This window comes from Canis lupus, chromosome 7 (assembly GCF_011100685.1).
Source record: "Canis lupus familiaris isolate Mischka breed German Shepherd chromosome 7, alternate assembly UU_Cfam_GSD_1.0, whole genome shotgun sequence".
Lineage (NCBI taxonomy): Eukaryota > Metazoa > Chordata > Mammalia > Carnivora > Canidae > Canis > Canis lupus.
Genome location: NC_049228.1, coordinates 63,392,927 through 63,408,569, shown reverse-complemented (window position 1 = coordinate 63,408,569; position 15,643 = coordinate 63,392,927). Strand labels below are relative to the sequence as shown.

The following is a 15,643-nucleotide window of genomic DNA, read 5'->3' as shown; positions in this document are numbered from 1 at the left end:
TTTCTTTTTTTGTGCAGTCTTTGACTGGTTTAGTATTGGGGTAATGCTGGCCTTGTAGAAAATATTTGGAAGCTTTCCTTTCTCATCTGTTTTTGAAATTCAATTTCATCACTAGTAATTAGTCTGTTCACATTTTCTATTTCCTCCTGATTCAGTTTTAGAGGATTGTACGTTTCTAGGAATTTTTCCATTTCTTCTAGGTTGTCCATTTTGTTGTCATATAACTTTCTGCAATATTCAGATAAATTATAATGCACAAAAATTTGCATAATCCTAAAGAAAGTAGGAATGAAGGAAAAAACAGTAATGATAATAATAATAATGATAATAATAAAAAAGAGAGGAAATATATACAAATAAGAAACGGTAGGCTTAAATCCAACCATATTAATATTTACGTTAAATTATAATGGTCTGAACATTAATTAAAGGCAGAGATTGCCAGAATGAATAAAGAGGAAGTTCCTACTTGATGCTATCTACAATGGATGCTCTTCATATATGAAGGCTGAGAGGTTAAAAGTAAATGGATTGAATGATTATATAACACACAGAGTACAAGCAGAAGGATGTTAGAGTGATTGTCCATAGTAAATAAGCTTTAAGATAATACTGCAGAGATAAAAGAAATTTTCATAATGAAAAATGGATCATTGATCAAGAAGATATAGCAATCATAAATGTGCATGCACTTAAAAAGACTTTCAATATATATCAAGCAAAAACTGACTGAATCTAAGAAAAAAATAGAAAGGTTCACAATCATAGATGGATATTTAAACGTCTTTCTTAGCAACTGATAGAATGACTAGATCCCTCATCACTAGCAACACAGACCATCTGAACAACACTACCAACTACCCTGATCTAATTTATAGCTATAGAACCTTATATTCAATATCTGTAGAACATATCTTGTTTTCTTTTTCTTTTTTTTTTTTTAAGATTTTATTTATTTATTCATGAGAGACACAGAGAGAAAGAGGCAGAGACACAGGGAGAGGGAGAAGCAGGCTCCCCACCAGGAGTCTGATGCAGGACTCGATCCTGGGTTTCCAGGATCACTCCCTGGGCCGAAGCCCGTGCTAAACTGCTGAGCCACCCAGGCTGCCCTCATATCTTGTTTTCAAGTGCACATGATACATTCACCAAGATTGCCCTTATGTTCACTCCTAGAACAAGTGTCAATAAATTTACTGGTATGCTACCTAATCATTATAAAATTAAAGTAGAAATTAATAACTGATATCTAGGAAAACTCCAAATATTTGGGAATTAAAAGTACACTTCTAAATAATCCATGGCTTAAAAAAAATCTCAAGGGAAATTAGAGCATATTTTGAACTGAAGGTTATTGAATATTCAACATTTCAAAATTTGTGGGATGCAACTAAATCATTTTTAGAAGGAAATTTATAGATCTAAATGCCTATGAGAGAAAGGAAAAACAGCCTAAAACTAATGATTTAAGTTTTACCTTAAGAAACTATGAAAAGGAGGGCAGATTAAGCCTAAAGTTAGTATAAGGAAGGAAATAATAAATATAAAACAGAAATCAATTAGAAATAGAAACCAAATCATAGGGAAAATTAATGAAATCAGAAGTCTATTCTTTGAAGAGATCAACACAATTAATAAACTTATTTAGACTCATCAAGAAAAAAAGGATAGGGATCCCTGGGTGGCGCAGCGGTTTGGCGCCTGCCTTTGGCCCAGGGCGCGATCCTGGAGACCTGGGATCAAGTCCCATGTCGGGCTCCCCGTGCATGGAGACTGCTTCTCCCTCTGCCTGTGTCTCTGCCTCTCTCTCTCTCTCTCTCTCTCTCTCTCTGTGACTATCATAAATAAATAAAAACTAAAAAAAAAAAAGGATAAAAATTTCCAATATCAGGAATTAAACAGTATCACAACTGACCCTATGGATACTTAAAAAACAAGAAGAGAATATTATGAACAACTGTATATCAACAAATTTGACAGAAAATTAAGCAGAAAATCTGAGCAGCCGTCTTTTATTTATGAAAGAAATTGAATTCATTAAAGAATGAAGGAGGAAGGAAGGAAGAAGGGGAACTAACTCCAGGCTGAGAGGGTTTCATTGGTGAATTCTAACATGCATTTAAGGAAAAAGTAACACCAATCTTAAATTCTTTCAAAAACTCTTTTATGAGGTCAGAATAATTCTAATACTAACTCTGAAAAAATATAAAATTTATAGGCTTGGTCTATATCCAGAATGAAATCACTTAGTCATGTTTATATACTAAAAGGGATATTGATGGATCAAAAAAAAAAAAAAAAGAAATGAAAACTAACTGGAATATTTCACCCTTTCTTATTCTTATCCCTGTATCTATTTAATAATAAATAGATCAACCTCTTTAGAATTGAAGACTGATCTGTGCACAAATGCCTTGGGCTCTCTTCTCACTTTTGGAGCAGTCTCTTCTCATTAGGCAGGCATTTTTACCTCCTGTGTGCTGTAAGCCACTGGAGATGTGGTGGGGGGCAACGCAGAATAGCCTAGCTTTGCTCAAGGAGGCAGTAAGAAACCTGATTCTGGTCACAGGTCACTTACACATTTAAATCTGTAGTAAAATTTATTGGTAGTAAAATTCATATTTTGGTTTAAAAACTGTGTGTGTGTGTGTGTGTGTGTGTGTGTGTGATTTCACTAAATTTGTTTTCAGTTATTGCCTTAAAAAGAAGATAGGGTGAAAGTGAAGAAGGGTAGTTTTAAACATTTTTAGAAGACATGAAATATCTGCAGGTGGAAGTAGGAAACAAGGCGTCTAGTAACTACTCCCCCTGTTTCCACATGGGGATGGGAAAGGCAGGGAGGGACAAGAGTAACACTGAAAATTATTAGAGGATAATAATATTTCAAAAGGTTCTACCAAACAAGCAGAAAAAGTATTTGCAAATAGTATAGAACGTAGCTGCTCTAAAGAATGGAGGGGCTTATAACTGTAATGTCAGGGTGACAGAAATCTTTTTGTCTCTTCCCTGGCCATTCCAGGGAAGTCAGTGCCTGACTTGAGCTGATGCTACAGAAATATCTTCTCATCACTGGAACTAAGATCTTGCTTTGTAACCTTGCTTTGTATCTTCCGGTGATAGCTCTCAAAGTGGTGGTCAATGGGCATTTAAGCAGTAATTGTTCAACAACTAAGAAAAAACGGACAAATTATGTGAAACACTTTTAAGACACTGGACATGAGGCAGTGCAGGGCAGTGATCTCTGAAGGAGGAAAAATGTGTGAGGTGAGCCCCAAATTGCCCAGCTCACTGTATGGAGAGTTTTCAGCCACATGTGGGGAGGGGAGACCAGGGTGAACCTGGACGTCTTCCGAGCTGGCAGGCCAGGGAGTCTAAGCCACTGCTCCTAAAGCAGAGTTCCAGAGAGGAGAGTATTGAGGATCTGTAGGGGATCCTCCCTGTCTTATGCTAAATGTTGATCTGTGCTTGCATATAAGGAAGCTACCGAAGCCAGGCAAAATCCTTCCTGAGAGAAGCAGAGGGAAAATTTCCCACAGTTCACACAAGGCTGTTCCCATAAGTCAGAGCAGAAAACCTCTTGCTTCAATATCTTCATTGCATTGAGTATTCAGAAAGGCACTGGCTCACAGCAGGGGGGAAAGAATTCACCTTAAATTAATGGTTGCTCTGATCCCACAAACACATATACATACATACATAAATACCTTGAAAGGATAAAATTGTTACCAAGTAACTTAAATGCTGCTGAGAACAAAGCTCAAGAATATTTACATAAATTTAAAAATATCTAGCACCTACCAAGGTAAAATTCACAATATCTGACAGTCAGTAAAAACTCAGTAAGTATACAGGAAAATGCAACGTATAAGTCACAGACAAAAGCCAACAGACACAGAAAAGTCACAACTGATAAAGTTAGCAGACAAGGACATTAAAAAAGTGAAAACTATATTCCATGTGTTCAATAATGGATGAAAGATTGAGTGTACTTAAGAAAGACATAACATACATAGAAAACTCTTTTTGAACTTTAAGTGACAAAAAATACACTGGGTGGATTTGACAACAGATTAGACATCACAGCAGAAAAGATTAATGAATTTAAAGACATGGGGATAGAAATTATCCCAAGTGAAACACAGAGGAAATAAGGACTGTAAAAAAACTGAACAAAGCATCAACAAACTGTGAGCAAACTTCAAGCAGTCTGATTTATGTATATTTGGAGTCTCTGAAAGGAGATATATAAATATACTTGCAAAACAGGCAATTTTTGACTGACTGTCATGCACATTCAGGTTATCTGAATATGTTATAACTCTCTATATTTAATGATTTTAAGTATATACTATTTTCTGATATGGTAACTAAAAATATACTATGACCAGAAATGTCTTTTAAAAGAAGTCCACATTAAAATCTGGAATCATGCATAGTCTATCAATAGCTGAGTGGTTTTTATAATACATTCAAGAGGTAAAGTAAGTTCTAATATAAATTTATCGCTCACTTTTTGTGGATCTGAACAATAGAAAAAAATTGGGGTCATGGGTTGTTGAGAAAAACTGGTGAATTGTCGGTATGAGTGATGTTATCAGAGAGAATGGAAATTGACAAGTTTTAGATCACAATGGGGAAAAAAGGAAGGAGACCAAAACGTCAGGAACAATAGATCAAATCATTGTGTTGTACACCATAAACTTATAGAATGGGATATGTCAGCTACATCTCAATAAAAGGAAAAAAAAATCAAGAACAAGCTTGAAGACTGGGACACAAAAGATGGTTCAGTTAGGAAAGTGTAATTCATATACACACTCAGACATTCAGAGGTGTCTCAGTTTGCTCAATCATAAAGCACTTTAGGATGAGACTCTACCTACTTCTTAACCTAGTTCTACTTTAAGCAGTCAACATTATACCGACCATTGAAAATATCAACCAGATTTTCCTCTAATTTGGAATTAGACTAATAATTAGAGAGATGAACCGTAATTATCTGCACTGTGCTCTACTTAAGACAAAAAGAAAAAAGGAAACAGACCCTGATTTTTACCTCCAAAATCTGTCTATAGATCACACTATTGTATAGCATAGTGTATATTTTTCCCATGTGCAGAATGATATCATGGGAGGGTGAAATGTTGGGTCAAGACTCAATTTAAAATCAAACTCAGAATTGATAAAGAAAAAAATGTAGGGACAAAGGGAAAAGCAACAATAAAAAGGAAACCTTTTTGTGCTCAGTTTATATACAAAAATTAATATTCTCTAAGTCAACAAATTTTAGAGCTAAGTTGCCTTCATGCACTCTCATCTCCTAGGGGTAAAGAGATTCACCTGAAATATGCAGGTACTTAAGTTAAGGGAAGGAGCTGAGATATAAGTATCCTGAATCACAGCCCTTGAGCCCCGTCTGTTGAATCCACCAATTTGCTTAAGAGGAAAGGGAGCATGAATCAACTGTATACATGGATTACATAAGGGACTCTACTGCACTTTAAATTATATACCACTCAGAAAAAATACTCTTTCTCATATGAGTTTGACCAACTTTGACCTCCTAAACTTTTCATATGAAACATTAACTCCATATTTAGTTTAATTTAGTCCATATTAACTCCACTAATTTTGGGTTCTTAGAATTTAGAGTATTTGAGGGTGGTAGTTTGGATGACCTCATCTTGCTTAAAAGACCTCCTCATGGGGATCCCTGGTGGCGCAGCGGTTTGGCGCCTGCCTTTAGCCCAGGGCGCGATCCTGGAGACCCGGGATCGAATCCCACGTCAGGCTCCCGGTGCATGGAGCCTGCTTCTCCCTCTGCCTGTGTCTCTGCCTCCCTCTCTCTCTCTCTCTGTGATTATCATAAATAAAAAAAAAACAAAAACCTCCTCATGAAAGAAGGAATCTCTTCTTTAACCTTTTGTTAAAGTGGTTCCCTTTATGCCTGTAAGCAATTCAGATTCACCTCATTAATTGTTATTTTCTTAAATTGGCATTCCAGTGTCTTTTCAAGGAGCACTTGAGAGGCTGGGAGCTGGGACACCTGTATCCTGTTCCCAACTCTGCTTGGTACCTGGGTAAGTCACAGAACTGTTACAGAGCTTAGCTTTCTCATGAAAACAGGAAGAGAACAGAATACGATGTTTCTCTAAATCTCTCTTATTTTCAATTATAAGGATTTGGAGAGCAAGAATATCTAAGAGTCTTCCTTCATTTGTAGTAGCGATCTTATTTTTTTCTTTCCCATTCTTTCCCTTTCTGTACCCATCAACAAGTAGAAGGATCTGTGAAAAGACACAGGGCAGAGATGAGCTGAAGTAACTGTTGTAATTTTTTATATCTTATTTTTTAACACCAGCTCCAGGGCGGCTTCTTTTTCTCTCCTTAGCTTACTGGCCACTTGGGCCTTGCTTCAGAAACTACGTAACACAGTAGTAAAAGCACTGGTCATCAGACTTTCTGATGAGCAGTGGGGCAAAATGACATGATAAAAGTGAAAGAATTGGGACTGCCTTTTTAAATTCATGGTTTAAACATGAGCTAATTTCATAGCAATCCTTTATTTTTTGCTTTTTGTATTTGTCCTGAACTCTTTTTCCTTTCCCCCTCACTCAGTTTTCCTTCCCTGCTTTTGTGGTTTAGATGTTTCTCATTTGCTAAGCTGCTTTGATCTTATTTTCAATTGTCAGAACCAATAAATGACTTACCTGTTCTGACAGCATTCATAGTAAAATTCCTATACCTCTAAGCGATATCAAGTAAGCAGAAATATTTGGCTCCAAACAAATTAAATAAATATCTTTCTCAAACACGCTCCTCTAGAGTGTTTTTTTCTCTTTGCTTATAAATTTTATTTAATTTTTTTTTATTTGAATAAACTGGACTCCAAGCATTAATACAGCTTCCAAAGCTCCTCTTTTTAAATGACAGGTGGTAGAAAGGTGTATGTGCAAATGTACTGAGTTATATAAATCCAAGCTACAATCATGGTAACAGGTAGTTCTACTTCAGGTAGTTTTATATATTGCTTATAGAATTTTCTATTATGCCGTTATTGTTAAAACATGCAACCAAAATTTCTTGAACATGTATGAGCATTGCATATACATAAAAATGACTTCAATTAATTTCCATTATATGCCTACCATTAGTACTTTAAAAAGTATGCACGCATCAGATATGTGTTTGCGATGTGAATTTACCTTCAATATTTGATCTCATAAATTCAACAGTTTATACCTCAAAGGGAGGGGTGGAGTTTCTGCTGCTTTTATTTACAATGAAAATTGAATCTTAACTGGCCACATGGGAATATGGTAGACAATAATCTATGGTTGAACATTAGTCTTAGTATTTATCTAATTTATTGATTAAATGAAATGAGGTCTCTGATTCAACTCAAGAGTTTGTTATTTTACATTTTTCAGTTTATAGAACAATTTGATTAACAATAAATTTCAAAAGAGTCTATTGATGTTGAGCAAATATGGCCTAATACTAAGAGATATCAAGACATACCTGAGGCTCAATTGATTCAACTTCTCTTTCTATAATGAAACAATAACCAGTGAATCTTTTGGAATAGGCCGCGTGTGTGTTTGTATGTGTGTGTGTGTAATGGTGTCATAAATTTTCTGAGGAAATTCTCCAGGATAGATTTAGTTTTCAAAAAAAATTTTTTTATTATGAATAGAAAGGTATGAATTGGCTATGGTTTTGCTATTGTTTCTAAGGAACAAACTTGATGTTAGTTTAAAGTAGCTGGCACTTTAAATTTTAATGCAGGTATCAGCCTCTATTTTGCAAATGTTTGACCATTACTTGAATGCAAAATTAGGAAATGGTATATTTTTATCTTACACTGTATTTCTAGCTATAGCAAACTTTTTGACACTAGTACAATTTTTGTGCACTGTATCCCCCTTCAATGGTCCTCACAAATGTCATTTTTGCCTCTATGTACTTTTTAAACTTAGGAATTTGGATCCTAGGAAGAGTCTTGAGAAACAGGAAAGATTCTTCCAGGACATCTCATAGGAATAAATAACACTGAAAACTTGAAAGTGAATTTGACTGCCCACTAATAGAGACCACATAGTAATACATCAGCAATTTTGTCAAATCCCTGAATCCATTTCCAGGTCTCACAAGCAATCTGGGATTTCTCAGTACCTTTTTTTTTTCTTTCTCCCAAACATCCCTCTCTCCTTTCCTAGCTCCTAACTTTGCGGGCTGCAAACCCATAAATGAAGCCAGGCTGTTGTTGATATTATGCTTATATTCTACACAGTAATGTCACAAATTTAAATGAAGCAGTATCTACTCTATGTTCCAGCTCCTCAAATGAATAGTTCATTCCATATAAATAGAGAGATTATTAATAACTACATTCTGCTTCTCTATTTCCCCAGTGCTTTCAATTAGTTACACAGTTATTTATTTCCTGCTCTTTACCTGTGTACTATTTAAAAATCTTTATTCCACTGAAAAGCAGTTCTGTTTTCTGGAAAAAAGTAGTGACTCATGAGTAACATTTGCTTCCTGGGGACTATTAAAAGGCTAAAGAAGAACCACATACAAACACTCAAGAAACATCTATGCAAAGGGATAGCAGTCTTTAACACTTTGAGATTTTCCTACATAGAAGACAGATATGATAACACAAATCTTGGAAATTAGGAGAAAATTTTAGTTCTAACACTTACAGGGATTTGTCTGTATTTGGAATGTCACATAAAATTAAAAATAAACACAAACCGAAGAAATTAAAATAATGTAACTGGTTGCACTTGTATTTTTTGGCACCATAGGGAAAGGGCACCTCACTCTGATAGCCTTTAGCAACACAAAATTGGATCAGCCATTTGACCCCTCTAGGATTTAGTTTATTCACATCGGCCAAGTGATTCATTAAGTCTGTTCCTGATCTAAAAACACTGTGGGCTTGTATTATTAGTAGGAAATTCTTTAATAAATCTCAGATTGATGAATGTTACAAAACTTACTTCAAATACAAAGACAAGCCAGACCTCTAGTGACTAAAGGGGCTGGATGGACAACTGTAGGAGGAAGAACTAAGTGAAAGCCATGCTTGGGGGTGATGAGTAATCAGTTGGAACTGAAAAGGGGATTTTCCTGGGGATAAATGCAACAATCTTAAAATAGCAAGAAAAGCCAGATTGTTGATGCCCTTGGATTCTAGATAAGAGGTTTAGATTTTGGTCTGTAGGCCATAGAAGTGTGATAAGACACAGAATGGGAGAGGGATAAGGAGGACTGGTGACCCTCCAGCAGGGTAATCATAACAATGGCTGAATTTTATTAAGCACTTACTGTATGTCAGATATTGTCCTACATCCTTTACATAATTAACTCACTAATGTAATGGAAGCAAGAACTCTGTGAGTTTGGTACTAATTTCTTTTTGTTAAGAAAAACTGAGGGAAAGGAGATTTAAGTAACTTGTCTAAATAGAAACACAAAAATATTTTAGAAAAAAAGGCCTATAAAATATGAGATCCAGATTGATTTGGAGAGGAGTGGACATATATGAATTTATTTTCAGAAATTTAATTGTTGAAAAAAATTATTGTATTGAACAAATGTGTGCACTTTTAAAGTATGGTGATCATTATGACAAGGAAGTTTTATTCGTGGAAGAGAAAAATATATGCACAGTGTCATAGCCATGTTTATGAATTTATTAGAGTGCATGTATTTAAGAAAAGCAAATTTAAAGCAAAACAAAACAAAACAAAATCCTCACCCAATCCAAAACAGACCTGATTATTTGGTTTGTGACATATCTATGTGAAACAATGGCTAGGGAATTCTTCCAAACATTTAAGGAACAAATGATACCAATTCTCTACAATCTGTCTCAGAAAATAGAAGCAGGGGAAACATTTCCAACTCATTCTATGAGGCCAGCATTACCCTAATACCAAAACCAGACAAAGATATTACAAGAAAGAAAACTACAGACCAATACATCTCATGAACAGAGATGTAAAAATCCTTAAAAAGATAGTAGCAAATTGAATCTAACAATGTTCAAAAGGAATTATACACCGTAACCAAGTGGGATTTTTCTAGGTATGCAAATTAAGTTCAACATTAAAAAATCAATTAATGTAATTCATCACATCAACAGGCTAAAGAAAAGTCATACAATCACATCAATGGATAAAGAGAAAGCACTTGACAAAATCCAATACTCACTCATGATAAAAAGTCTCACCCAACTAGGAACAGAATGGAATGTCCCCAACTTCATAAATAGTGGCTACAAAAACCCTACAGCTAACATACTAATGGGCGAAACCAGAAGCTTTCTCTCTAAGATCTAGAATGAAACAGAGTTATCTCCTTTTTAAACTTCTATTCAATATCACACTGAAAGTCTTGGCTAATATGATAAGACAAGAAAAAGAAATATGAGGAATACAGATTGTAAAGGAAGAAATAAAACTGCTTTTTGTATTCAGAGGACATGACTATGTAGAAAAATCTCAAAATATTGACCAAATGGGCAGCCTCGGTGGCACAGCGGTTTAGCGCCGCCTGCAGCCGGGGGTTTGATCCTGGGGACCCTGGATCGAGTCCCACGTCAGGTTCCCTGCATGGAGCCTGCTTCTCCCTCTGCCTGTGTCTCTGCCCCCCCCACCCCCGTGTGTCTCTATGAATAAAAAAATAAAATCTTTAAAAAAAATACTGACCAAAAAAAAAAAAAAAAAAACCCTTCAGGAACTAACAAGTGATTATAGCAAGTTTGCAAGTTATAGGGTTAAATATACAAATTGTACATCAATTACTTTGATATATAAGCAGTTGGCAGTTAAAATTTGAAATTAAAAACATACTATTGAGTATCCCCAAAAAGAAATACTTAGGTATAGAACTATACAATTCTAATAAAATTTTTTTAAAGATCTAAATAAATAGAAAGGTATTATTCCATGTTCATGGATGGGGAGACGCAATATTGTTAAAATGACAGTTCTTCCCAAAATGATCTACAGATTCAATGAAATCTCAGTCTAGATTCCAACATGTTACTTTGTGAATAGCAACAAAATAATTCTAAAGTCGACATGAAAAAGCAAAAGATCTAGAATAGTCAACAAAATATTGAAGAGCAGTCAGAGAAATGATATTAACCAACTTCAGACTTACTATACAGCTACACTAATCGAGATAGTACTGGTGAAACAATAGACAAATAGATCAATGAAAGAAAACGGAGCACCCAGAAATAGTTAACTGGTCTGTGACAAAAGAGCAAAAGCAATTCAATGGAGGAAGGATAGTGTTTTCAACAAATATTGCTGGAACAACTGGACATCCACATGCAAAAAACAAAACAAAACAAAACAAACCTAGACACAGATTAATACCTCTCATAAAAATTAACTCAAAATGAATCATAGATTAAATACAAAATACAAATGTAAAAACGTCCAGAGGCAATATAGGTGCAAATCTAGGTACTAGAATTTGGCAATGAATTTTTAGATACAAAAAGCAAGATCCATGAAACAAAAAACTGAGAAGTCGGACTTCATTTAGCTCTGCTAATGACAATATTAAGAGAATGAAAAATAAGCCATGGACTGTAAGAAAATATTTGCAAATGCATGCCTGATAGAAGGACTTCTATCCAAAACATGCAAAGAAATATTAAGATTCACCAGTAAGAAAAAAATTTAAAAGTGGGAAAATGATCTGGACAGACTCTTCACTTACTTGGGCAAATAAGCATAATGAAAAGATGCTGAAAATTATTTACCATTAGTGAATTCCAAATTAAAACAATGAGATACTATTAAATACCTATTAGAATGACTAAATTCTCGTATACTAGCAAAACCAAATGCTAACAAGGATGCAGAGCAACAGGAATTCTTAGTCATTGCTGGTAGGAGGCAGAATGGTACAGCTCCTTCAGGAGACAGTTTGAGTTTCTTACAAAGCTAGACATAAAAAAAAAAAAAAAAAGCTAGACATAGTATTAACATATGATTCAGCAATCACTTTCCTATACCCAAATAGTAAGAAAACTTATGTCCATGCAAAAACCTGGACATGGATGCTTATAGCAGCTTTATTCATAACTGCCAAAATTCAGAAGAAACCAAGATGTCCTTCAGTAGGTGAATGGATAAACTAACTAGTATATTCATACAATAGAATATTATGTAGAAATATAAAGAAATGAGCTAGCTATCTGGGGAAAAAAAAGGAGAAGTAAGCTATCAGACCATCAAAAGACACGGAGAAGGCTTCAGTGTAAATTACTAAGTGAAAGAAGCCAATATAATAAGCAATATAACAAGGCTACATACTACATGATTCCAACTAGATGACGTCCTGGCAAAGGCAAAACTATGGAGATATTGAAAAGGTAAGTGTTGCTAGGGGTTCTAAGCAAGGGGGAGAGGGAGGAAGTGGTACAGAACAGGGGATTTTCAGGGCAACGAAACTGTTTAATTAACAATAATGTATTAATGTTGGTTCACAAATGTATAATAAATGTACCCCACCAATGAAGATACGGGAATTTGTATGTGGGGTGGGGTGGAGGGAGTATAGGAAGATTCTCTGTACTTTTTGTTCAGTTTTTCTGTAAACTTAAAACTGCCTTAAGAAATAAAAGATATAAATTAAAAAATAAAATTAATGTAAAACAGACACCCACTTCCCCCCTTTTTTGGTCTGTGGCAAATGTATGTGGGAAAAACTAATAGCACCATCTGAAAAGTCTGGCAGTAGCCAGAGAGAACCAGAGGGAAGCAAGCATATAGCAGAGAGAAGATTCCTCCTTACTGTTCCTCTAGGTTCCAATATTGCCCCTCAATCTACACTGATGCCAGAATGACTCTGTTACAAGAAAATCTGAACATGTCACACTCTCTGCTTAAACTTCCTCAAGGAAACCTCTGGGCTGCAAGATAAGACATAAACTCAGTGGCATGGCGCATAAGGTCCATAACAGTCTGGGAGGTTCCACTCTTCTATGTACTTAGAGTTCATCTCCCCATCCCCCACCTCCCCTTATAATTCCCTAAGAGATTTAGTACAAACAGGAAAGTCCTTCTCTGGCTTTGCAAACTCCTGCTCATTCTTTAAATATCAGTTAGGGAGTTCCTTTCTGATCAAGTCTTCTCTGAGCTTCCCATAGGACAAGCACTACACATTCGTTTGCATAGCTGGCATCTCATTTGACACAAGTTCCTTTAGAGAACCACCATGTAGTATTTGTCTTATGTCTTGAGTATCTAGCTCAGACCCTACCATGTATAGTAGGTGTTGAATAAATCCTTGTTGAATAAACAGGCACTGAATATTGAAGCTCTGATGCACCACAACCTCCATGGTAATATCTTCTAGCTAATATTTTAACAGTTTACACTTCTTTAATTAATTCTCACTTGTATATATAGTGAACTCTTGATTATCCACAAGAGGATTATCTACATTGTAGTTTAGTGTAGCAAATCTTACTTTTAACTTCTTGTTGACATCACCAGCTGTTTACTTATGTCCTTCATTGACATTGTCACCAATTACATTTACTTTTATTCCTGTATGTAGCTAAAAGCAGGGCAGAAGTTAGGAAGAAAGAAATTTTTAAAGAAACAAACATTGATTTGCCTCTCCTTACCTAAGATTCTGGGCTTAACAATGCAAGAGATCCCGAAGACAAGAAAAAGAGGAAACCAAGAGAAGCCTGAACAATTCTTTATCCTAACCTACAAATTTTTTAATGGCTTTGAGGATATGTTACTTAACAAATAATACTATATTTCTGTATATACTATATATTTAATGTCTATTATACTAGTGTTTTAGACTTCTAACATCTTCAGTTTCTTTGCATTTACCAACCTGAAGATAGCGCTACATGGCAGGATGTTTAGGAATAAAACAAGAGGAGCTGCCTACTCGTAAAATAATCATATATTAAAAACTCTGTTCAGTTCCAAAAGAAAAATCATCTTAAATTTCAGATGCTAGTAAAGATAAGAAATAAATAATCTGGGGCACAGTCTTTTTTTCTTGTTTTATGTTTTTCTGAGTATGTTATATGAAACTATTTTTTAATGTCATTTACATTAAACTCTTGAGCTTCTGACTGTGCCTTAGATTCTTCTGAAGGCCTCCGGTAGTGATTCTTCTTTTAAATTTAAAAGCCTAATGAACCCAGATTTTCAAAAGTAGCTAATATTGGGTTGAGGGCCAAACAATATAATGATGCAGAGCTACTTGCATTATTCCTGGAGCTATTTGATTTTGACAAGCCCACATTTGGTAATTAACATGAGAATGCCCCCTTGGGCCGTTCTCCTGTTAGCTAAAATATCTTATAAATTACTGTAATAAAAGGGGAAAAAAAGGAACACGCTGCCTGTCAATGTTTCAACTTATCTAGCAAGAGGAGGAGACAAAGCCTTGATCTGGAAACCTACAAATGCCAAACAGGAGTGTAAGTTCTGCCGTCTGCCCCAACACACGAGAGAGAGAGTTGCCCATTCAAGAGAGGGATCTGTGCAGACAGAGTCGACTAAGTTCCCAAAGTGAAAGGTGTGTCGGTCCTCTGCAGAGGTAGCATTTCTATGGTTCACAATTGTACTTCATCGCTGATAGCACATCATCAACCACATGACAGGCCGCTGGACACAGCATCTATAACTGAAGCAGCAGCTTCACATATTCCGTTCTTAAGGTCTCTTGGCAGAGTTTAATAATAAATAATACCATCTACCGATGATGTAAAATAGTCTCATTTATTATAGTAATCTAGATGAATGTATTAACATGGCCATAATATAGATTCTATGTGCATTTGTGGTCAGGAGTCAAAGCTCTCTCCTCACTATCTCTCTTTGCTCCCATCTGGCTACAAGCTCAGAATGAGCTAAAGGAATGGGAAGTGGACAAATGATCAGGTTTTATAGTTTATTTTCTTGCGGCTAAGACTTAACAGTGACGTAATTCTCATTCTGGCAAAGAGCAGTAACAATCTGACTCCTTCCTTAGAACGGACTTTTAAAATTCTTTCAGTCCACACTTTTTTTCCTGTTTCACCCACAAGCAATTTTATCATCCCATTATAGACACACAGGCCACTAAGATAATACAACACAACAAGTAATATACTCTTCATAGGCAATGGAGACTGTTGTGTGTCTACACATATTTTTATATGGGTATCCTATAAGTAGCTGGTAATCAGGTAGAGGTATATGCAACAAATGCATCTAAAAATAAACTTTATTTTCTCACGCTAAAGATTGAACTACTGTGACCTAACCAACTTTTATTATCATCAATTTACTTTAATCTGGGACATTAACCATATTATTTTGAGTCAGCAGCAGCTGCTGATTGAACAATAGTTTTCTGTGTTCTATTAGGGTCTTTTTTTTTTTTTTTTTCCTTGACTTCAGTTAAAGGCCTGAAGGAATCAATGAGTATAAAATGTAGACTTATTGATAAAAATTCTGGGCCGGCAATAGAATCTAGCTCAAAAATAGCTGTGTTTAATCCATAGCAGACATAATTTGCTACTACTGCTGAATTTTAACAGGAACAGATCCAAAAGCATGTCAGTGTTCCCATTTTTGTGCCACAGAGTAAT

The 15,643-nt window shown here is 35.4% G+C and overlaps 1 protein-coding gene across 4 annotated transcripts in view; it reads right to left on the bottom strand.

Moving 5' to 3' along the window:
- Window positions 1–15,643, bottom strand: part of ZNF521 (zinc finger protein 521) — a 275,389-nt gene that overhangs the window by 54,588 nt on the left and 205,158 nt on the right. The window lies entirely within an intron of this gene.